This window comes from Pelodiscus sinensis, chromosome 2, assembly GCF_052426305.1.
Source record: "Pelodiscus sinensis isolate ZL-2025 chromosome 2, ASM5242630v1, whole genome shotgun sequence".
Classification (NCBI taxonomy): Eukaryota; Metazoa; Chordata; order Testudines; family Trionychidae; genus Pelodiscus; species Pelodiscus sinensis.
In genome coordinates this window covers 180,271,334-180,296,305 of record NC_143053.1, presented here as the reverse complement: position 1 = coordinate 180,296,305, position 24,972 = coordinate 180,271,334, and the positions used below count along the sequence as shown (strand labels likewise).

Genomic DNA, 24,972 nt, shown 5'->3' with positions numbered 1-24,972 from the left:
TATGAACATAAAGAAGCGGAGGGAGTGCATGGACTCTCACAATGTTGTATGCAATCAGCATGCACCTCACGCATGACCTTGCATAAATGTGTGTTGCTTCTCTTTTTGCTGGTGGCTGTTCAGCCCTCCTCTCTGGCCTCCAACCCTTCCTTCAAGCTCCCACCCAGCCTCTTCCCTGCCTTATCCTCTGAGTACACCCTATCCTTCCCAGCTTTTGGGGCACCATGAATTGGCCCATCCCCACTCCTCCCAGAGCTTGGACACTGGGAGTCAGCTGAGGAGGAGTTGGTAAATACAGGACCTCCTGCGCATGAGAAGTGGAGGGGGCTGGGGGGGAAGGGATATGTGTGGGCTGCATGTAGAACCCTGCTGTGCCACATGCGGCTCATGTAGCCCACAAGCTGTAGGTTGCCCACCACTGCTTTACCAACTACCCCAGCACTAGCAATTTCAGTTGTATTGGTGCTGGGTTGGGGAGCCCTCAGATAAGTTCAGTCAGCTCTGGTGCTGCCTTTTGTAGATTCAGTAAAGAGCTATCCCTTGCTGCAAAGCCACCTTTGCTTCCCGTCTGACTGCAAAATCATCTCTTCCTCATATCACTGCAAACTATTCCCGGTAAGGGAATTCAATGACATATTAAACCCTTTAGCAGAGTCTTTGACACAAGTAAGAACCATTTTCTCTTCCTTCTCCTATTCTCTCTGTTTAGTCCCACTCCTCCAGCAGTTCTGAGTTCTTGTACAGTTTGGTTGACTCTCCAAGGTGTCGTGTGGAGGAATTCAGGGGGAAAAGTTTATGCACGAAAAACTTGGTATACATACTTTTCCCCCATTCACCAATATATAGGGACAGAGAGCTCCTTCCCTTCTGGAGTGCCTGTCTGCTTTTGACCCTGTTTACTAAGAGATGAAGTAGCGAGCTCTTTCTAGCATTTAGTCACAACATTCGGACTTAGATCTGTACCTAAAGCCTACATTCCTGTCTCCAGACTAAAAACTGGCCCATCCTGTAAGATGCCTGCAGCTGTCTCTAGACTACACCTCTCTGTCGACTGAGAGATATAGATTAGGCACGTCGAAATTGCTAATGAAGCAGGGATTTAAATATCCTGTGCTTCATTAGCATAAACATGGGCACCGCTTTTTTTCTAAACGGAGCTTTTTTGAGAAAAAACCCCCCGGCAGTCTAGACATGGCTCTGTTGAAAAATAAACCCTTTTTCAACAGATCCTGTAAACCTCATTTTTTACAGCATGCCTGTTATTTGGAATTATCTTGCAAAATACAGGCAGTCCCCGGGTTACGTACAAGATAGGGACTATAGGTTTGTTCTTAAGTTGAATCTGTATGTAAGTCGGAACTGGCGTCCAGATTCAGCCGCTGCTGAAACTGATCAGTTTCAACAGCGGCTGAATCTGGACGCCAGTTCTGACTTACATACAGATTCAACTTAAGAACCCCAGGCATCCCCAAGTCAGCTGCTGCTGAAACTGATCAGCGGCTGATTCCAGGAAGCCCGGGGCAGGGGCTTCCTGTAGTCAGCCACTGGTCAGTTTCAGCAGCGGCTGACTTGGGGATGCCTGGGGCAGAGCAGCTGGGGTGCTGCTGGGTTGGTCCAGTAGCGCCGCCGCTCCTCGGCGCTACTGGACCAACCCAGCAGCACCCAAGCTGCTCTGTCCCAGGCGTCCTGATTCAGCCGCTGCTGAAACTGACCAGCAGTGGCTGAATCAGGACACCTGGGGCAGAGCAGCTGGGGTGCTGCCGGGTTGATCCAGTAGCGCCCAGAGCGGCGCTACGGGACCAACCTGCAGCGCCCCAGCTGCTGTACCACAGGCGTCCGGAGCAAAGGGGCGGAGCACGGGGGCAGCGGAACAGCCCAGACGCGCCTGGGCTGTCCGCTGCCCGCGTGCTCCGCGGCTTTGCTCGGCTTTGCTCCCCGTACCCCTGGTCTGCAGACCAGGGGGACAGGGAGCAAAGCGGCGGAGCATGTGGGTAGCAGACAGCCCAGACGCATCTGGGCTGTCTGCTGCCCGCGTGCTCCGCCGCTTTGCTTCCTCTCCCTGGTCTGCTGGAAACCAGGGAGACGGGCCCCGTTCGTAACTGCAGATCCGACATAAGTCGGATCCGTGTAACTCAGGGACTGCCTGTAATGGGCACACTATTCCAACGTCTCTGTAAACCTCATTCCTCATTTCAGAACAGCAGTTTATTTTGAAATTTGTCATTGTGTAGGCAGAGCCAAATTAGGAAATAAGCTGTTTTGAAATACACTCAAAATAAGCTATGCAATTTGCGTAGCTCAAATTGTGTAGCTTATTTTGAGCTAAGGGTGCAATGTAGATACACCCTCACTGCAAGACTAATTGCTTCTCTCACACATACATGCACACTGGGAGTGGAAAGGGGAAGTTCAAAAATCAAAAGAGAGAAAAAATATCTGAATCTTTTTAAAATCTCATGATTTTTGGGGCCAAAATCTCATGATTTTTAGGGTCCGAGTTATGATTTTTGATTTCTTGAGGCTGGCTATACTGAATGTGTAATTTTTTATGAGCCTCCATTATGTAGGCAGTATTGAGTGAGGAAGGCACCTTGAGTCAAGCTATTTGTCACAGGGACTGTGTCTTCTGTGTGTGTGTGTGTGTGTGTGTGTGTGTGAGAGAGAGAGAGAGAGAGAGAGAGAGAGAGAGGCTAGCACTTGCTATCAGAATACAAATAACAAGAGAGATAACCGTATACTGTAGCATGGATTTTTCTGTTTGTATTAGGTTGGGTCCTGACTACTGACTTTGGGAATAGGGAGCCTGACCCATGAGGTGTTGTCTGCCCTTGATCCTATTGACTTCAGTGTGCATTTCAGGCATTCCACATGCTAGAAGACTCAGCTCTATGGGAGCACCTATCCAGGAATATCTGTGGTGAAATGTTCTAACAGGGTTCTTCAAGGCAAGTGGAGAAACATAGGGACTGCCACGAGGCTAAGATCAATAGTGTATTGTAGTCCTGTGCCCAATCTCTGACAGCATGCAATAACAGATGCTTCAGAGGAAGCTGCAACCTCCCCACAATTAATTATACAATAGTCTGACCATAGTGGACGTTTCTTTTTAGCCCAAGGCTGTCGATGATTGGGTTATGTCCTCAAGCAAGAGAGCCAATAGCCTTCATAAATGTTTTATATCCTAGCTGATGCAACTGTGGATATTTTAAATATTTGTATAAACACCTAATCCTTTTTGAATCCTACTAAGCTATTCAGTTCTTGTGAGAATGAGTTCCAAAGGTTAATGACATGTCTAGTGAAAAAGAGTGCTAGATAGTCCAGTCCAATAAATCCACTTAGTGCCACAATCACAGCCAGGAATTAACCCCAGTATATACTTGGGTCCATTTTAAATGAATTGTTTTTAAATTTCACAGGGTATTCCTTTTCTTGAATTACTTAAAAGGGTAAACTGGAGCAGCCAACCTGCCATCTCTGTAGCATTCATTGTTTTATTACCAGGCTCATGTCAGGTGGTGATTTATCTAAATAATAATAAAAGACCCAATAAAGTTTATAAAAACTCCTCACAACATTCCTAGGACCAAGGGCTTTCTTTCTGGAATGTAAGCAAGATGTACTCCTGCAATGAGGAGTAACGGTAGTTCGAATTAAGAGTGTTAATTCAAACTACCTAGCCCGTGTCTCGTGTAGCCACGGGCAGGTAGTTCGAGCCACCAGGCATTTAAAAATGGCGGCGCCTGGGATATTTAAATCCCGGGCTTCATTTTCAAGTTCGAATGACTACATTAGCCACCCTAGTTCGAAGTAGGGTGGCTAGTGTAGCCATACCCTTAGCATCCTTGTATGAATTAGATTTGGCCCCATAGACTTGTGCACATCCAGCTTTTCCAAATAGTCCTTACCCTATTCTTTCACTACTGAGGGTTGCTCATCTCCTTCCCATACTCTGTTGCCCAGGGCAGCAATCTGAGAGCTGACCTTGTATGTGATGACCGAGACAAAAAAAGCATTCGTAATTCAGCTTTTTCCACATCGTCTATCACTAGATTGCCTTCCCCACCCTTTCCCTGACCTTCCTGTTGCTAACATACCGTTAGAAACCCTTGTTGTTAAGTCTTCATATCCCTTGCTAGTTGCAGCTCCAATTGCACTTTAGCCTTCCTGATTACACCCTTGCATGCTCGAGCAATGTGTTTCTGTTCCTCCCTAGTTATCTGTCTAAGTTTCCATTTCTTGTAAGCTTCCTTTTTGTGTTTAAGCTCACTAAAGATTTCTCTGTGAAGCCAAGCTGGTTGCCTGCCATATTTGCTATTCTTTCTGCTAATTGGGATGGTTTGTTCCTGCATCTTCAATAAGGTTTCTTTAAAATTCAGCCAGCTCTCCTGGACTTCTTTTCCCCTCATATTAGCCTCCCAGAGGATCCAGCCCATCAGTTCCCTGAGGAAGTCAAAGTCTGCTTTTCTGATGTCCAAGGGTCTGTTTTCTGCTACTCTCCTTTCCTCCTTTTGTCAGGATCCTGAACTCAACCATCTCATTGGTTGCTGCTGCCCAGTTTGCCACCTATTTCTACTTCCCCTACCAATTCTTCCCTGTTTGTGAGCAGCGGGTCAAGAGGATCATGGCCTGTAGTTCCTTGATTCCTTCAGCACTAGCACCAGGAAGTTGTCCTCAACACTTTCCAAAAACTTCCTGGATTGTATGTGCACTGCTGTATTGCTGTCTTAGCTGATGTCAGGGTGATAGAAGTCTCCCATGAGAACCAAGGCCTGCGATCTGAAAACTTCTTTTAATTGTTCAAAAAAAGCCTCGTCTACCTGAACCTCCTGGTCTGGTGATCCATAGCAGACACCCACCAGATTATCACTCTTTTTGCTCTCGCTTCTAATCTTACCCCAAAGACTCTCATCAGGGCTTTCTCCAGTTTTATTCTGGAGCTCTGCTCAGTCATACTGCTCTCTTACATACAGTGCAACTCCTTCACCTTTTCTTCCCTCCACCTCCCTGCTGTCCTTCCTGTTTATCCATGGAGTGCTTCTGTCATGTGACGTACCCCATTAAGCCTCTGTTATTCCAATCACACCATAGTTCCTTTCTGTGCCAGGACTTCCAATTCCTCCTGTTTGTTCCCCAGGCTTCTTGCATTCGTATGCAGGCACCTAAGGTAACTAGCTGATTTCCCTCCTTTCTCAGTATGAATAAGGAGACCTCCCCATTGCACCTTCCTCTCAGTATCTAACTTCCCCACTTACCCCAGGGTTCAGGTCACCATCCTCCAGAGAATCTAGTTTAAAGCCCTCTTCATTAGGTTAGCAAGCCTGCCTGCAAAGATACTGTTTCCTCTCTGCGTTAGATGGATCCCATCTCTTTCTAGCAATCCTCGTTCCTGGAACAACATCCCATTGTTGAAGAATCCAAAGCCATCTCTCCAAACACGCATTCTGGATGAGAATGCAGATGGATGCTGTTCCAGCACCACTACAGACAGAACTGCCTTAAAATGAAAGCTCACAAGCAGGATGAGATATGGTATAAGCAATGTTGTAGCCACTAAAGGTAAGAACATTATCTTAATAGGATTTAAAAAAAAACACAAGAAAATGTATAACTGTTTAGTTAGATGCCTGGAAATTCTAGCCTTACTCAAAATGAGAACAGTTCAGACAACAGGATACTAAAGCGTAGTCAGAATCAGAAATGTGACTGTAAAATATAGCTTATTTCCTTTTGAGTGGGAATTTAGCCCTATGACTCCTGTTGAAATTAATCGGAGCTGTATGGCTAAATGCCCTAGAGCTTTGAAAAAATTGACTATTATCTTCAATGAGAGAATGAATCTTCCTGAGACAGTGGGCTTAATATTTCTTCCCTGTTCCCATTTATATATTTGTAATTGTTTTTTGAGAGCATCTCAGGTCCCCAAAGTGATCAGGGCCACTGTGCTTGGCACCATTCAATTTTATAACAAAAAGACCATTCCTGCCCCCTGAATAATGACTTTTCATGACAAAAAATTAGCTGTCGCTTATGTTCACATTGCAAGTGAGTAAAATATGTTCTCTTCTTCCCATCCCCAAAATTATCAGCTGAATTGTGATGGCAGAACCTTTGGAACTGTTGATGACATATGTGGGGCAAAGAATGCCACTTGGTTTGTCACTCCCAGGCCAAGCTTTAAACCTGTAAAATAAACTTACATGAATCGAGAGAACTGAGAGAACATCAATATGGAACCTCAAACTAACATTTTTTCAGTCACTTTTCTGTCAGCAACTATCACATTTTAAAATACCATAAATGCTTTACCCACAGTAATTACTAATAGGTTTGATTCTCACTATGCTTAATATGGTTTCACACAAGAGCAGGACCTCTGATTTTAACGGGATTATACCTGCTTTTCATTAGAGTAGAGGAGACCCAGGACCACTGTATATAAAGCAGTAAAAAACAAACAAACGTACTTTGATATCTCCAATTTGTTTATTGAAATCTTACCAACAGACTGGGGGTTGTGTAGGCAGATACTCCCTACTGTTTTCTGATGTGAGCTCATCCTGGTTGACCCCTGTCACAGAAATGGGCCACCTAGGAAAGCTCTCGTGTGTAATTCAGGAGGTGCTTTGTACTATCTCACCAACTATTGGTTTGTGCTGTATATCCTACTTTTGGGAAAGATTAATGAGAAGGTTGTGAAGTAACTTTGCTGTTTACCAGAGTCCACAGAGTTTCTTGGCCTCATTCAGTTTGTTTTCAGGACTTGGTATGAGAGAGAAGCTCCACTGGTTGCATAGATCAATGATCTATTTAATCTAGTTATGCTGTGCCTATCAGTGTAGTGTCTAATCCCCACTGTCTCTTCAATTACATGCCTTGGAGGGTTTCTGCAGACAGTGCACTGATGAAGAGTGAATGTCAATGGATCAATGAACAGTTTCTTCCCGGTATGACAGGGACTGCTGTTCTACTCCATTCACATTCATTTACTTTTTAGTGCATTATCTGCAGTAAGAAACTAGGCGTCACAGAGGACCATAGCCTGATATCACTACAGACTCTTATTTAGTTGCTGTTATCAAACCTGGACATAGAAGGTTGAAATTCTGGAAATTTGTGAACAAGTATTTTAGGGTTTTTTTCTGCCAGTGTAAATAGGGACGGACACAAGTTAAAATGTATTTTCCCTTTGCTAGTTCTCTTAGGAGTTGGAAAAAAAATCTAAACAACACTCCGGATCTTCAGGACACAAAAGTGTTAATACTCAAAAGTTCTAAGTTCATCAATAACAAGCAGGGAAGCACATAGAAGCTCACAGAACCTGGGTTTGGGAGGGGAATACAGGATGATAAAGGATCTCCGTCATTGGCTGTATCCTGTTTATAGTCAAAGTGATAGAAAACAATAAGCACATCTTGACACTGAAATAGCTCCATGGTTTTTGTTTGAAGTGTCCTGCTTCAGACAATAAAGGCTTCACTCACTAGCTCAACATGGGTCTAGTTCTACTCTCATTTATTTAGATGCAGCCTCCATTCAACCTGTATCAGCAGCGCCAAAGGGCTATATACTGACAGCCATCTTTGGCTGTGCTTTCAGTTACCTTTAGCTGATTTTCTCCAACTCCTCCTTTTCCTCCAAGTCTTATTCTACCTCATGCTTTTAATTTCCTTATTTATCCTGGTTTACATCTTCTGAAAGTCAGGAAGCAGAGACTCGCTCTTAATGGCTTTCATTTTGCTGTATGTCAGTACCATTTGGGGGAGAAGGGATAATAACCAGTCTTGTTCATGTCCTTTCCTTTCCGACTTTATGCATCTGGCTGGCTTTCTGAAGGCGAAAAAGACCTTTCACCAAAAGAAGTGCCAATATCTTATGTTATAGTGAAGAGGTCCCCAACCTTTTAAACCACAAGATCACTTTTTCAGTTTAAGTGCAATGTGAGATCTACCTCAAACCCAAATACCCTTGCCCTGCTTCCTTCCTGCTCCTTCTTTGAGGCCCTGCCCCTCCTCCACACCTTCTCTGAGGCCTCCCCCTGCTCACTCCATCCGTCTTCCTCCCCTGTGTTCACTCACTTGCACCAGGCTGTGGTAGGGAGTTAGGGTGCAGGCTCTGGTTTTGGGCCAAGGAGTTTGGAGTGTGGGAGGGGCTCTGGGCTTAGCCAAGGGTGGGAGATTGGGGTTCAGGAGGGGTTTCAGGGTGTAAACTCTGGGAAGGAGTTTGGATGCAGGGGGATTCACATCTGGGGCAGGAGGTTGGGTGCAGGAGGAGGTTCAGGGCTGGGACAGAGGTTCAGAAAGCAGGCTCTGGCTGGGCACAGTTTAACTGATATGGATTCTGGGCGGTGGAGCAGTGGAGTTAAGACAGGCTTACTCCTGCCCTGGCCCTGCACCACTCCTGAAAGTAGCTGGCATGTACAGCAATAGCTCCCTAGCGCCATGTGCTGCCCCTCATCTACAGGCACTGAGCCTACAGCCTCCACTGGCCATGGTTCCCCATTATTGATCAATGGGAGCTGCAGCAGTTGTGTCTGCAGGCAAGGACAGCGTGTGGGGACCGCCGTTCTGCCTTTCTCAGAGGCTGCAGGGACATGCCAGCCACTGCTAGAAGCAGCAATTACCACAGGGATAATTACTCCAGCCACGACAGGTTAGGCATTTTAGAACTCACTACTCAAAGAATTAAATTTAAGTGTGAGAGAGAAATGAAAATTATGAAATGCACAGACCAATCAAAACCCCAAAATAACCCACTTTGCAAGCAATGCAAACATACCCCCATGTATGCGTTGGGTTGGGAGATGAGAGTGAAGGACAATGTGCGTTTGTGAGAATGACAGACACACACAGTGTGTGAGAGTGACAGATTTGCATTGCCAAGCTCCTGCCATCCCCTTCTCTGTGTGGAGATAGGGTACAGAAGTGGGGGGAGGAGGGACACCCTGACATCAGCGTCCCCTCTTATCCCTCCCACACCCTGCACATCAAGCAGGAGCAGCATGACGGTGGGTGGAGGGGCAACTGAAGTGCCAGTGCTGCCTAGCTTCCTGGCCAAACCAGCCTGGCTCACCTATCAGAGACTCCAAAATCTACCAGTAGATCCCAATCTACTGGTTGGTGACCATTGTTATAGTAGAGCCACCTCTGCTATTAACCCTCTTCATTACGTGCTGGGCCCTGGGAGGTGCTGAGCACCTTGCTCCCTCTGAAACCAATAGAGGAACAGTGGATTGGGTTAGATCTTCTGTATAGGATGCCACTGTAGTCAAGAGGAAGACTCTGACCTTTCTCAGGCGGCTGTGTTTCACTGCTGTAACACTATTGAGACTGTCACTACAGGAGAGGGAAATCACAATGGAGAGGAAGTAGCAATCAGTGCCTTGGCTGAAAATCAGAGGGGGTTAAAGTAAAGCAATAAACTCAGAGTCAACACCTCTGAAAGGGCCACAGGGGAATTAAACAACACAGCAGCCAGTCAGTTCTCAGTTTTTTAATATAGATGCTGTCTGTGTTAATAGCACTGGGCAGAACAGAACAAAGAGACTAAGCTGTGGCACCCTACAATAACATTTAACACTCATAGCACCTGGCATGTAAAGAATTTACATCTGTGGTCCCGATGCTGCAAGGCAAAGTGCATTTGAAGAAGCATCGAGGGCACTGGACCCCTTTCAAGAGGCACTCCTCTGCTGCAGGATTGGGCCCAGAAGACGCACTGAAATTTGAGCAGTGTTTCACAGGACAGCTTGAAATATCAAGATGGGTATCTGGGATGGTCACGTGGTTTTGGTCTACTTTCCTGGTTGGTTAATGCCTACCATGTGTAGCCAGAGGGGCCAGCTGGCCTATTCATCTGAAAGAACATTCTGTACGTAGGGAACTGCTATCTGAAGACCCTGTGTTTTGTTTGTGATGCTTAGTTGATCATGCTGGATGACATTTCCCATTTTATATTTCACCTGTAGTTGTGGGTGCTCAGAACCTTTGAAAATTCAAATTCAGCACACAGAAATTAAAGAGGCACAGATCAGAGGCCACATGAAAACGTTTTTCCCTAAAAGCCAGTTTTGCAAAATGATTTAGGAGTCTAAAGCGAAGATAGGAGCTTAGTGCAATTTTCAAAAGTGCCTACACAGGTTAGGTGCCTTACTCTTATAGTTAGTATGATTCTGCATCTCCTGCAGTGTCAGCTGTAATGTATCTAGGTATGTACCTGTATAATGTATTATTCACTTTTCTGTGTACTGGATCTTTAACCAAGCCACACTGATCTGATCTTGTCCGTTCTTGGAAATAAGAAGGATTGAACCTTGTTATATTTGGAATGGAAACCACTTGAGAATCCAGCTCTTACAAGGGTTTAGACCAAGGGAGAGGAACCTCAGGCTTGGGGGCTGGATGTGGCCCCCAGCACACCTAGATCCAATCGCTGAAGCTCAAGGCCCCTCCCATCATTGGGGAGCCTGTGCTGGTGCTCCAGCCCCCCCACTGCCCCACTGTGGAGCTGGAGCACACAAAATCTATTAGGTTGGGCCCCCGTACGCTCTGGTGTGCGAGGGGAATGTGGGCAGTGTCTTTCTTCTTCTTAGTCAGGAGCCATGTCAGTGGAGGATTTTTTTGTTTTTGTTTTGTGCTTCTCACTTGTGTGCGGCTCCTGACTGATTTTTTTTGTGTCAGCAGCCCCCAACCCAAAAAAAGGTTCCCCGCCCCTGATTTAGACCCTGAGATACCAGCGTGCATGCTGGAATAAATGAGAATGAGAGAAGTATTCCTGCCTGTTGCATGGGCTACTGCCATTTTATGTGTCAGCTCAGATGCAGAATGTTATAAAGAAAACACAGTGACTCAATCATGGAAACGTTGTCATTGTTCTTTCTTTGTTGTTTCCTTTAATCAGAAATAAAAGTCACCTAGATTGGAAAGTAAATATTTTGTTAATGGTTTATGGTAAATCATAACACCCCCGCTCACAGCTACAGGTCTCTTCACTGTAGGATCTACAGTCAAATAGAAAGTCACCTTGATGCCAATAGTTGTCCTTGTTTTAAGCGACAATGCATACATCACATTGCTGTTCCTTATCTGCCAGTGGAACCTGCTTAAACAGATACCACTATGGAATGAGCTAGAACAATATTATCATGATAAAGTCAGGATAGCACACATCCATCAATGGAAGAATTAATAATGTCAGAAAGGAGACTCAGATATCAAATGGTGAAATGCAAGTTTTTACATTAATCCAGAATTGTACACTGGAAAATCTAAATATACACAAAGCAAATACTTGGAGTCTATTTTCTGTTAGTTCCATGTCCAAAGCTCCCATTGATAATAACATTTTGCACTGTCATAACATCATTTCCAGGGTCCATACTGGGACCAATCCTATTCAACCTATTTATAAATGATCTGGAGGAATGATACTGAATTGTTCAAGATAGTGAAGACCGAAACAGATTGTGAAGAGCTTCAGAAAGCTCTCTCAGAACTAAGTGTTTGGGCAACAAAATGGCAAATTAATTTTAATGTTGACTAAGGGGCTGCTCCCCCTGCTTGCTTCACTCGCCTACCCTCCTTTCTGGGGGTAGGCAGCCCCGGTTATCCCCCAAGCCGCCAGAGAGGGCCAGGCTGATCTGCCCCAGCTTTCTCCCCCCAGCTGCCATCCCCCCTGAGGACAGGTCAGCCCTGGCTCTCCCCCAGCTCCCGGCCACCAGGGGTTGGGCCAGGCTAAGGCTGCAGCTGGGCCGTCTCTCCCTCTGGACACTGGGGGGTTGGGTCGGGACAAGGCTCTTTCCTCCCACACACCACTAGGGAGAGTCAGAGGCCACTCTAGCCCCCGCTCTTCCCCCTTCCCCTGGCCCCGAGAGCGCCCCGCCTCTTGCCCCCACCCTTTTCCCCTCCCCGGGCCTGGCTCTTTCTCCCCCAGCCACTGAGGAGAGGTGCCAGTGCGAGGCCGCAGCTGGCCCGGCTCTCTCCCTCTGGCCACTGGGAGATTGGGTTGGGTCAAGTCTCTTCCCTCCCTTTCCCCACTTCCAGGGAGGGTCCGAGGCCACCCTGGCCCACAGTCTTTCTCCCTGCCCCGAAGCCACCCTGGCTCTCCCCCCGCCCTCCTCCATCCCTTTCCCTGTCCTTGGTTCTTTCATCATCGGGAAGGGGGGAGGGGCAAGGCCGCAGCTGGATCACCTCTCTCTTTCCTCAGTTGCCAGGGGGTTTGGCCAAGGCCATGGCTGGCCTAGCTCTCTTCCTGTCTGCTGGGAGAGGTTAGACAGAGACTCTTCCCCACCCCCCACAGCCAGGGAGGGTCAAAGGCCGCCCAGGCCCCTGCTCTTTGTCCCTGTCCCCGACTCCAAGGCTGCCCTGGCTCTTGCCCCACTCTGCCCCTTTCTCCCAGCCCCTTCCTGGCCACCAGTGAGTGGGAGCCAGAGTAAGGTCACGCCCAGCTCTTCCCCCAGCCACGAGGGGCAGGGGCTATTCTGAAGCCCCTCCAGGCCCCGTGCTCTCCCTCGGCCACCGGGAGGAGGGAGGCCTTGGTACGGCAGTCGAGCACTGGGGTAATGGGAGGGGGGAGCGAAAGAGGGAGAAGTTAGGTGGGACACAGAGTGACATGATGATATCACTGTCATCCTGCAGGAAAAGGTGTTTTTTTTAATATTATAGAGAGATAAATGTAAGTAATGAACATTGGAAAAAATAATCCCAACTATACATACAAAATGATGGGGACTAATTTAGCAATAACCACTCAAAATAAAGATCTTGGCATCACTGTAGATAGTTCTCTAAAAACATCGACTCAATGTGCAGCAGTAGTCAAAAAAGCAAACAGAATGTTAGGAATCATTAAAAATTGGATAGAGAATAAGACAGAGAATATTTTATTGCCTCTATATAAATCTATGGTATGCCCACAACTTGAATACTGCGTACAGATGTGGTTGCCTCATCTAAAAAAAGATATATTGGCATTGGAAACAGTTCAGAGAAGGGCAACAAAATGATTAGTGGTTTGGAATGGGTCCTATATGAAGAGAGATTAAAAAGACTGGGACTTTTTAAAGAGGAGACTTAGAAAAGAGGAGACCAAGGGAGGGTAAGATAGAGGGCTCTAAAATTATGATTAGTATGGAAAAAGTTAACAAGGAAAAGTTATTTATTTGTTCCCTTAACATAAGTACTATGGTCACCAAATGTAATTAATAGGTAGCAGGTTTATAACAAAAGGGAATATTTCTTCAGGCAGTGCATAGTCAACCTGTGGAATTCTTGCCAGAGCATGATGTGAAGACCAGGACTTTAACAGGGTTCAAAAAAAAGAAATAGATAAATTCATGGAGGTTAGGTCCACCAGTGGCTATTAGCCAGTATGGGTAGGAATGGTGTCCGTAGCCTCTGGTTTGTCTGAGGCTGGAAATGGGTGACAGGAGAGGGATCACTTGATGATTCCCTGTTCTGTTCACTCCCTCTGGTGCATCTGGCATTGGGTCAGAAGTCAAGATACTGGGCTAGGTGGACCTGTGGTCTGACCCAGTATGGCCGTTTTTATCTTTCGTCCCCAAATTCTTCACATAATATATACAGTAGCAAATGTAGCCACCTCTTTGCTTCATAAACCTGTAGGGCAGTGGTCCCCAACCTTTCGGGGGCTGCCGGGCGCCTGGGGGCGGAGCTGCTCACACGCTGGGCATCCGGGAGCGGGGTCGCTAATGCGCTGCACTCCTGGGGTTGGGGCCACGCATGTGCTGCACGCCTGGATTAGGGGCTTCCCATGCGCCATGGCTCGGGGCCGGCACTGCGCATGTGCCATGTGCCCGTGGGCGGAGCCGGTCCAGATCATTCCGCGGGCACACATAAATGCCCGGGTGGGCGCCATGGCATTATAGGACGCCAGGGAAACACATAACTGAACATTCAGTAATGGATTTGAAAGTAGCCATGCTTCTAAAAAGAATTTTAAAAAACTGGTTACAAAGAGAGATAGCAAAACTAGAATTCATTTATAAATTCAACACTATCAACTTAGGACTGAATAAGGAACTCAAATGGTTAACACATTCCAAAAGGCAATTTCCCCTCTCTGAATATTTACATCTCTACACCAAATGCTGTGAATGACCCACTTCCACTTGACTAGCCTCATTATCACAAGCAAGTTCCTCCTTATATACACCCCTCCTTCTGTAACTTCCACTCCACTTCATCTGATGAAGTAGGTTTTACCCACGAAAGCATATGCCCTAATAAGTCGAGGGTGCCACCCTCATTGTTTTTGCAGATACAGACTAACATGGCTGCGCCTCTGAGACTTAGCATGGACAAGGACATTGAGGCAGAGAACCTCTACTCTTACCAACCATGCAATGTAGAACTTCTAATATCTATATTAAAGAGATAGACTTTTCATTTTTAATGTCTCACACTCTCAAAAAAAGAGACATGCCCAGAAGCATGAAGTATATGATAATTCAGTTTATCGGCCCCTAAGGATAAGAGAGCTTACTAACGCTGGGAGGATTTGAACCTTGTGATTCCATGGAGTCTAGATATTGCAAACCTGACACATAGGGATATTCATCCCTGTGGCAGTTATAAACAAGCCCTCATAGAAACTAATGTGTTGGCCAGATCCTCAGGTGGTTTAAATTAGCTTTGATCCAAAGTCAGTGGAGCTATACCACCTGAAAATCTGGTCCCCATATATCTAGATCTGCTAAACCACAGGTTTACATACGTAAGCTTCCGTATTCATAATCCTTCACATTTACTCTAAAGGTTTGTAGATGCAACTATATGGATTTTATAGCAATTTTACAGTTCATAGCCCACTTTAGTCTGTGGTGTAAGGCTGAAAGCCAAGCAGCTAACCACCCAAGAAGAAGAATATCCCCTAGAAATTCATTGCCTGCGTATAATCTTATTGAGATTCAAATTATGAAATGTAAATAAAAATTAAAAAAGCAACTTGTGCACTTAGGACATTATTGACCTGGAATGGCATAACTGGTAGCCTGTGCTATCTCTTAACACCACTTCTTATTGCTTAATTCAGACTGCACTATATTCCTTGTTCCTGTAGCTACTAAAACACCTGAAATTAGATCATCTATGTAAACATGCAGATAAAATCTGGAGTTTTATTCTGAGCTACATATTATTTATTATTATTCACTGTTCAACCTCACACTTTGCCAGAATGTCAAATGCATCTCAGCTTAAACATCTGAAAAACAGGAAATAAAGAGTTAAGGTAAAACAAATCTAAATCTCTGAAAACAAATCACATCTTTAAGTGATAAAAATCAATATTGCTCTGTGGACCAAAATAGAGCTATGCTAATTTGCACTCCTGGGCTACGTCTACACTGGCCCCTTCTCCGGAAGAGGCATGCTAATTTCTAACTTTGGAATAGGGAAATCCGCGGGGGATTTAAATATCCCCTGCGGGATTTAAATAAACATGGCCGCTGCTCAATAAGAGATCCTCTGGAAAAGGGCTTTATTCCGGAGGATCGCGCCAGTCTGGACGCTCTTTTCCGGCTTTTCCCCAAGCCGGAAAAAAAGCGGCGGCCATGTTTATTTAAATCCCACGGGGGATATTTAAATATCCCCCACGGATTTCCCTATTCCAAAGTTAGAAATTAGCATGCCTCTTCCGGAGAAGGGGCCAGTGTAGACGTAGACCTGGAGAATCTGGCTCACTATGGTTAGGTCATATGTATATTCAAAAAATAAAAATAAAGCATCTAAACAAAACAGTCTCTGAGTGCCTGAAAACATTAAATCAGATGAACTCTAACTTGTGTAAGATCAGATCAATCCCAGTGTGAATTAGATTAAAAAACTAAAGAGGTTGTGGGTTCAAATAAATGTTACCAGGAGTAAAAACAAACCAACAATTCTCCCTTCCCCCGAGAGATCCATGTAAATAGCTTCAAGAGAAAATGATACAATACCTATGCTGAAATGCAGCCTTGGAAATATTTATGAGTTGTCAATACTGCTCTTAAAAATGCAAGTCACCAAAAATTCAGTCAAGCATCGTAATTCACTCTGAAGTAAACAAAGAGGGAACAAAACTGATTAAATCTGGACAGCCCCTCTGCAGACACAATCACATATTGTTTAGCACTGCTGACAGCATGAGAAAAATAATATGATCATCTATTGCCCAAGTGTTAAAACATGCGTATTCATCCATATCGTGCAATGAGGTCCTCACAGGCCAATTCCTTCAATAAGACTTCATGTGGAAGTTTGGGTCCACTCTCAAGTAGCTTATCATGGTATGGGGGCACACAGATTATGCAGTGGTAGGCTACTGGCACTCACCTAAAGTTATATTATGAGCAAGGCTACAATTTTATCATAGATATTTTTAGTAAAAGTCAGGGACACAGCATAGGCAATAAACAGTGTGCAATGCTGTTATTCCTGAAAATAATCAGCATAGTGGCATTGTGCAAGAGGGTTTTTCTTGTACAAGAAGGGGCAGTGTAGACAGCTCCTTCTGGCGCAAGAGCCTCTTCCGCAAAAATGGCAGCTCATTAGATATGCAAATGAGGCTCTGTGATATTACACACTTAGCCTCATTTGCATATCTCTGGCATAAGATCGCACCAGTGTAGATATAGCCCTGGTGTAGGTTAGTTCCCTTGTGAATTGGGTTTGGAATCACTTCTGTGAAAGCAAACCAGAGTTTGGGACGGAAAGTAAGGGGCAAGGCTCAGGCACACTGCTGTGGTGATTATCCTACTGGGGCCTGAGGAGGTACAAATGGCTAATTAATCCTGTGACTGGCTGCACCTGGAGGTGAGTTGGTGCTGATAAGGCCTAAGGGCTGATGAAGCCCAGCTGAAGTGAGGAGCCGTGCTAGGTATAAAGAGAGGAAGCGGTGAGTGAGCAAAGGATAGAGGGATGAGTTTTGTAGTTATTACCAAGAGAGGAGGGATGTTAATGAGGGAGAAGGATAAACTCCATGAGCCTACCTGAAAATACAATGAGGGCAAAGTAACTGCAGGGAGCAGAGGAGACAGTGGTGGTAACCTGGGGGAGGACTAGAAGATAGAGACAGGAAGGTAAAGAGCCCAGGAAACACAAAGTGAGATATTGGATGAACTCTGGTTGCTGGGAAATAAGGTCCCTGAGCTGGATCTTGAAATAGTGGGTGAGGTTTCTTTCCCTTACCAGACAGTGGGATGCTGCAGTCTGGGCAGTAGAGCTGAAGACTGCCTGGGACAATTAGTCCTAAGAGATTGTGATACCCTGGAGGAGAAAAGCTAGAATAGTCTTGTGAAAGGGCCAAGCCACAAAGAGGAAGCAACTGAGTCTAGACAGACTGCGGTGAGCAACTGGAGGAGGGGCCATCACTCTGGTTAAGAGCTAATCCCTACCCCAGATGCAGGCACAAGGTAGTACCAGAGCAGCTGAGTGGTAAATCCAGTGACCACTGCATTCTGGCTCATCCTGAGTGCACAAGGAATGTGGATGCATGTCTTCCAGGGGAAAATGCACACGTTCTTTGTTCATCACATCTCTTGAAACCAACAGCCAATAGGCCATCTCCTAGTTACTATTTCACAGGCATGCTAACTGGAATGCATTTTATTGGCAAAGACCACTGGCTCTGACTGTGCTATCATTTTGCTCCTATAAAATTTCAGAGAGAAGGAGATAAACAGACCTTCTCCTTTGCCAGGGCTAGAATAGTGTCTTCTTCTCTGTTGCTTTCCTAAGGCCAACTGAAAACTTATCTCCACAAACAAAAGGTGCCTATGATACTTCCACACACAGTTTGATCTATGCATTGTATCTAATTCTGATGGTCAAAGGTTAAAGAAAATTCCCTTTTCCAGATTCTCTGATTCTAGAGTATCTACTGCAATATTTTAAGCAGTGTGTACTATGCTAGTAGAGTATTTGCTGGAGTATAATTTTATTTCAATGTATTTTTTTTTAAATCTTCATTTCAAAGTAATCTCAAGGCCCTAGTGAAATGAAATTAACTCATTTGCATCCAATGGGCAGTTGAAAGCCTATAGTATGTGTAATAAATTATTAGTCTCAGAGCAGCTTCAAGAAAATAGAGCCCTCATCACAAACATACTTGCAGTTGGTGCTAATTGGCACATGCCTGATCATGGGAAACAGTAGCACATTCATGTGTGGTAGATATTATCTTGGCATATAAATAATGAACATCTCTAAAAACACTCCCAGATGCTGGAGTCCAGATTCATTCTGGCATGTGAACAACTTGTTCAGAGGAAAAATACAGTAGCTAGAGATCTGATTAGTTTTGCAAAGTTTTCTTCTGTTCATGAGAAGTATCAGTAAAAGAGAGGAATAAATAAACTTCTTGGCTAGTGTCAACCACAGTGTGGAGGGAGAGGGGGAGGCGAGGAGAGAGAGAGAGTGTGTTAAAATCTATGATATTCCAGTGATATTTGGTTCTTTTATATAATAGAGGTCCTTTTACTATTGCCAAATCTCCAGTTTACAATTAGGTTTTCAGTCTGTGTTGGAATCTACAGTCTTTCCTGAGAAAAATGAACTATTTGATCTCTTACAATGACAACTTATTTTGTCAGATAAGATAAAAAAGAACAATTAACAAGTGCCTACTGTGAAACATTTCTCATGAGAAACTGCTTCTGTAGATAGCCCTGCAATTAAAATTGTTTAACCCTGATAGTTAATGTTTGAACTCTTAACACGAAAAGTAAATAAACAGACAAAATACAAAGCTATGGAGACCTTTCCTAGCCTTTTAGCAATTAGAGTTGTTTGCCCATAAGGCACTTTTAAATCCATTTACACAGTTTGGTCTTGTCTGTGCTCTTTAATCTTGGCTAAAAATGTTTTTTTTAAAGACAGTTAAAGCAAAATATTTTATAATGTTTGCTTTAGCAGCATATTAAGAATAGATTTATTAGGTCTCTTGCAACATTTTGGGATCAAATTTTGCCTCTTTTACTTATATGAATTGTCTCGGTACAGCGAATGGAACTCCCTGTGGTCTTATCCAACAACTCTTAGTAATGAAAATATGCCTTACTCTGGATAGTAAGCCAGTTGAAATCACTGAGTCTTCAGTAAAAATTACTAATGTGGTTAAGGGCTACTTTTTGTTAGAGTAAGGGTTGCAAAATCAAGTCCAGTAGCTTCAGGGGGAAGAGGGTGGGGCCAATGGAACTGCTTTTGTGGGCAAACATTCCCCTCTCCCCAGTCATTGACTGCTGCTGTTGAATGATCCATGAACCTTAACCCTTATGTAACTAGCAAAATAATTTTTAACCAAGTCTTTCACCTGAAATTGTATTGAAAATGTTATCAGCTCAAATCCACTCCAAGATGCTAGTGACTAAATATATTTATCATCTGACAGGTTTACAGAGCCATAAAGTATAAGGTCTCAGAATAGTTCCTTGTGCATATATTCCACATCACAGACCTCACCATAGCATTTGCTGTTTACCAAACAGTGCCTACTTACTAGGTGTGACTGCAGAGGCAAGCATAAATACAATGCTAATATAATAATACCTAGCTCTCCTGTTGTGCTTTCCATCCATTAATTTCAAAGCTCTTTACAAAGGAGTTTAGTATCATTATCCAAATTTTACAGATGGGGAAACTGAGGCACAGAGATGCAGTGACTTGCCCAAGGCCTTCCAGCAGTCCTGTGGGAGAATTTGGAATAGAGCCTGGGATTCCTGAGAGTCCGGTGCTCTATTTACTGCAGTTTGGGATTAAAGGTCTTTTTATTGCCCTTCATTGCGGAGCTGCATCACATTCTTTAGATTAGTTAGCCATAGAGATATAGATCTGATGTGGCCCGTAGGCTAGGTATTATTAAAAACTAATATGGCCTTCCTGCAAACCAAGACGTTACTGCGTAATCATTTGTGTTCTGTTAGAGAATATTGAAATGGTGGCATGTTTACCATCTTTCATTCGGGGGAAATTAAAAGTGAGTTGTCAGTTTTTCTTCCTGAAGTGAGTGGCACTGGTGTCCAAGTGCCAATTGGCCTTTTTGGGGGCAATAAGAGATCATGTGTTGATGAAGGTGTGGAAATGGAATGCAACACACTGCAAAGTGTGTAATGAATTTTAGTATGTTTAGTTTAATGATTTTCTTTCAATAAAAATTTATTTTTATTTTGTTAAGGCTGCTGTCAAGGAGGAAATAAAGTCTGTAGGATACCTGGAAGAAATGCATTGTAAGGAGGCATTTACATTTTGGTATGAATCATAGTTCAGTATTTAACTTGCTGTTCATCAATAAATTCTATATTTAGTTTGTAAACTCTTTGATACGGAGAATCTTTTTTGACATATGTTCAATGCCTAATATAATGGGGGGCCAGGTCCCTGACTGGGAATTCTAGGGGCTACCACAATACAAATAAAAATTAATGATCCACAATGCTTCAATTTAGGAGAATCCTGGTGAGCATGCACTTTTTCTCCCCCCTCCCCCCAGAAGTCTGAAAGGGCCCATGCTGAAACTGCTTGCAACATCCCATTCTTACAAGCCGGGTATAAGGAATAAAGCTCAGCTACGTACTTCAGCACAGAGTTACAATACGAACAGGATTGTCATCAGTGTCCCATGTAAGCTGTGCACTTCTGCAGCTGCTAAGGAGCAATTCAAATGCCTTCCAGCTTATTAGCAGAGCACCCACAGCTAGGTTTTGTTTCTACTGGTGATGTACATTCACAGATGCCTTGGTGAACATTAAAAAAATATTCCACACATGGATGGGGAAAAATCCACATATGGATGGAAAAGATTAGAGGGAACATTAGTTATCATAGGGGTTTTTGTAACTCTTTACTACTAGGGAAATGTTTGTGTGTCTCTGTATAGTTACAGACATACTTGCTGACTGTTATTTTGAAAGAACTTACCAAAAAAACTCAAAACTGGCATGAGTATGTAGTGTTATTTTGACAAATAAAATTTGCAGAAATTTGGAGAAATTTAAAAAATGGTGTGAGGAATTTTTAGGTGCAGAATTCCACTAGGAGTAAGAATGGTGGACACTTCTAAGGTCCATGTAGCCCATGAAAGACTGTAAGAGTTGCTTCATATTTCACTTTACATTTTGTATGGGTATGTCATGCAAGACAGTCTAATCATGTATATTAGGGATGAGAAATGAATGACTCTGATTCCAGTAAGTGGATTTTATCATTTTCAATGTAATTGCAAGCTGCAGTCTAGAAGTCGGTTCCACCTCCCTTCATTTTGTGGTAGAGTTTAGAGTGGTTAAACCTAAAGTGATGATAACATGCATAAATACATATTGTGGTGAACAGAGACCTAGCATTTTGTGCCAAAATTAATTCATCATTTCTTCTTGTAAAGTATCTAAGTGTTTTTTTTTAATTACACTAATGTTTTTGCCTTTGGTGACTTTGACTTCCAGGTCATTTCACACTTCAATTACAGCTTGTGTAATAAAGTGCTTCTTGACACTGTCCTGGATTTCTTTTTGCTTTATTCCCATTTATGCTTATCTATGATTAAATGAAAAGAATAACTTAGGGAGAAGTTAGCTACTGGGATTGCTATATACTTGAGTTAATATCCTTTTAAGACGGTCAGTCTCTCCTTCATCCTCATTCCTCCAGTTCTCATAAGTTTCATGTCTTAGTTTTTTAATTAACCTTTTGAATTCTTCTCTGAATCTTCTGAGTGCTACAATAACTGCCCTGGAGCCTAGTGATCAGAAATTAGTAAGAGGAACATATTTCAGGCTGCTGTGTATATACTGTTACCAGTATTTCTTTCACATAAAATAACTACCAGACACTAGCCCCAATTCTGAGATGCATCAGAGCTGCGTGTTACCAGTGGCTAACTGCACACTTACTAGTTAACTAAATAGCTATCACAGAGTTAGAACAGGGTCATGTGACTAACTAGAACACCAGACCTGGTACAGTATGTGGACACTGAACTGCCTTGCAAGCAACCCCTCACCTCCATTTCCCATCATGAATCTTCAATAAACTAAGAGGCTACGTCTACACTGGCCCCTTTTCCGGAAGGGGCATGTAAATTTCACTAGTTGCCGTAGGGAAATCCGCGGGGGATTTAAATATCCCCCGCGGCATTTAAATAAAAATTCCTTTGAAGTAGGAATAAGAGCCTCTGGAAAAGGGCACTTTTTCCAGAGGATCGGGGCCAGTCTAGACGCTCTTTTCCGGCTTTTTTAAAAGCCGGAAAAAAGCGGCGGACATTTTTATTTAAATGCCGCGGGGGATATTTAAATCCCCCGCGGATTTCCCTACGACGACTAGTGAAATTTACATGCCCCTTCCGGAAAAGGGGCCAGTGTAGACGTAGCCAGAGACTTTTACAAACCCAATAACCTCAGATCTCCTTAGGGTCTGGGTTATTAACTTAAAGATCAAAATGAAACAAAAATCCTCCCATGAGCTTTCCACAGCCCAACTCACCTGGTGTCTCAGGGGTTCCCTGCTTTGGCAATTTACTGCTAGTCCTTCCTTGATGAGCCATCTTCCCTGGTCTCAAGTATACGGCTAGACTGCAATAAAATACCAGCTAGCCCATATCAGCTGACTCAGGCTGTGGGGCTATAAAATTGTTGTGTAGACATCCAGGCTCAGTCTGAAGCCTGAGCTGTGGGACTCTTCTCCTCCTGCACCCCACAACTAAATGAAATAAAGTTTCATAGGAAACTCAGCAAGTGAAGCCCCAAGAATTTTTCTTGCCCCCAGTCCCTTTCCTTGGGTTCTCCATGAGGTGGGACAATCCAGCCTGAACAAGAACTTTAGAGTTTGGCCCATTGTTATTGGCAATCATGTAAGCCCCACATTATTATTACTTTTATTTTGCACTAATACTAAAGCCTTTCAGCCCACTGTACAAGCTGTCATGTGTAATTGGCTTACAGGCAACCATGACGTATCACACGGCTTTGTAGCAAGGGAAATAGCAGCATTCCTACACTCACGGAGCAAGGCATAGTGTTCCCAGAAGGTCGAATGAAGCCACACTGTCCTTTCTGCGTTTTTTTCTGCTGACCTGTGAATTTGTTCCCATCCTGGTTAATCCTCAAGTCTCAGTCTAATGGATATCTGCACCATCTGGCCGTTCCTCCATTGTGCTTTGGCTGCTTTGCACTGCACCATAAACTCAGTTTAATTTTACATAAAATAAAGTGTACTGCTGATTTGTATGGCCATGGTGCCATAGACTAGCCAAAGTGTATCAAGGATATCAGACCCATGACTTTGTAAGAAGTGCTTTCAATTTTAATCTCCATTGACTCTTATTATTATTTGTTTGTTTTGTGGTAGTGTCTGGGAGCCCCAGCCATGGATTAAGACCCCATTGTACTAGGTGCCGTACAAACAAAGAACAAAAGATGGTCCCTGTCCAGAACAGTTAAGTATAAAACGATACAGCTGATGGATGGAACAGACTGACAGGAAAGCACAAGGGAACAATGAGACTGCCCTGGCCAGCATAACAAATGGGGCCTCAGCACATGATTTGTAACTGGCCATCATCTTGAGATAATCAAAATCACTAGTCCCCTTTGAAACGAGAGGGGAAGGGATTTGTATATATAACATATGAAAAAAACCAATATTTTAAAAGAGTGTTACTTAGAGGGCAAAGTCAAGTACCTGAAATGCCTTAAGGATTTATCATACAACCTTAATTCAGCCCCTTTGTGTATATACATTATGAATCTATCCTTAATTACATGGATCATTTAGCACATGGGATGAATGGCATGTGTCAGCCATGTCCCTACCCTGCTCCCACTTCCTCCTCTTTGGCCTGATCCCACAGGCTGACCATGTCTCAGAATCACAAGTTAGAAAAATCTTTGCAGTGTGTCCACACTGCACCCTAATCTCAAAATAAGCCACACAATTTGATCAACACAAATGGCTTAGCTTATTTCGAGCTAATTTCAAAATAGCTTATTTCAAAATTTGGTGCTGTGCAGACAGTGCCAAATTTCAAAATAGAATGCTATTCCAAAATATCCCTTAGTCCTCATGGAACGAGGTTTACAGGGACGTCGGAATAGCATACCCGTTATATTGCGAAATAACGGGCTTGCTCAAAAGATATGGAATATCTATTTTGGAATACTTCCAGTATCTCAAAATAACTCCTCAGTGTAGATGTATCCACGGTCATAGGGGTTCTTCCCCTTTCTGGAGGCTCCTGATAGTCTCCCTGTTCAAAGTTGTGAGGCTAAAATTTTGTCTCTTATCTCTCTTTCTTGCTCCTATGCCAGTGCCTATAGGAACTGCTTCCTAAAATGGCAGGAGGATTTGAAGTATCCCTACTGCTGCTTCTGAGTGGGCAGATAAGAAATCTTTACCAAAGAGCTCTGGTCTGTGCTTTGGAAATTATTTGTGCTTGGGTACTATACATGTTCAACAATACAACTACTTCCAAAAATTAAAGGAGAAGATAAGAACTTCTGCTTTCGTTTAGAAAGAAAATTGAGTTTCTAGAGACTATACGATTGCAGAGAAAAGCTTGTAAATGTGACTTGTAAAAGCCCAAGCTCCAGGAGGCAAATTATTGTTCCTCTTTAAAATGAGGTTAAAAAAAAGAAATCTCATGACTTTAGGAGCCTGATGCATGACTTCTGAACCCTTGGGGTTGGCAACACTGTTAACTCTGACCATTTAGGGCAAGTATGTGTCTGGCTGCTGCAGGAGAAGAGAAACAGCATCCCTCCTTCATCCCATCTGCCTCAAGCAGAAAGGGTGTGCAGTTGTAGTCCCAATACTTCTTGAGCACAGGAACTGCTCTTTCCTTGTGCCCCAGGAAACCACATTGCCATAGGGAATAAAGAGGCAGTTCCAGCATATATCTAACATATAAGTTTGTGAGAGAGCTAAATAATGTTTGAAGTGCTACTGTATACACTATCAGCACAATGTATTATGGCACAAATTTCTGGCA

The 24,972-nt window shown here is 43.8% G+C and overlaps 1 long non-coding RNA gene across 1 annotated transcript in view; it reads left to right on the top strand.

The window, feature by feature from the left end:
• The window catches only part of LOC106731514 (uncharacterized), a 113,814-nt gene extending 89,890 nt beyond the window's left edge, over positions 1-23,924 (top strand). The window contains exon 3 of the long non-coding RNA XR_001367794.4: positions 23,334-23,924. This is a non-coding gene — a long non-coding RNA (uncharacterized LOC106731514). The remainder of the gene's footprint in view (positions 1-23,333) is intronic.
• Positions 23,925-24,972: the final 1,048 nt, after the last annotated feature.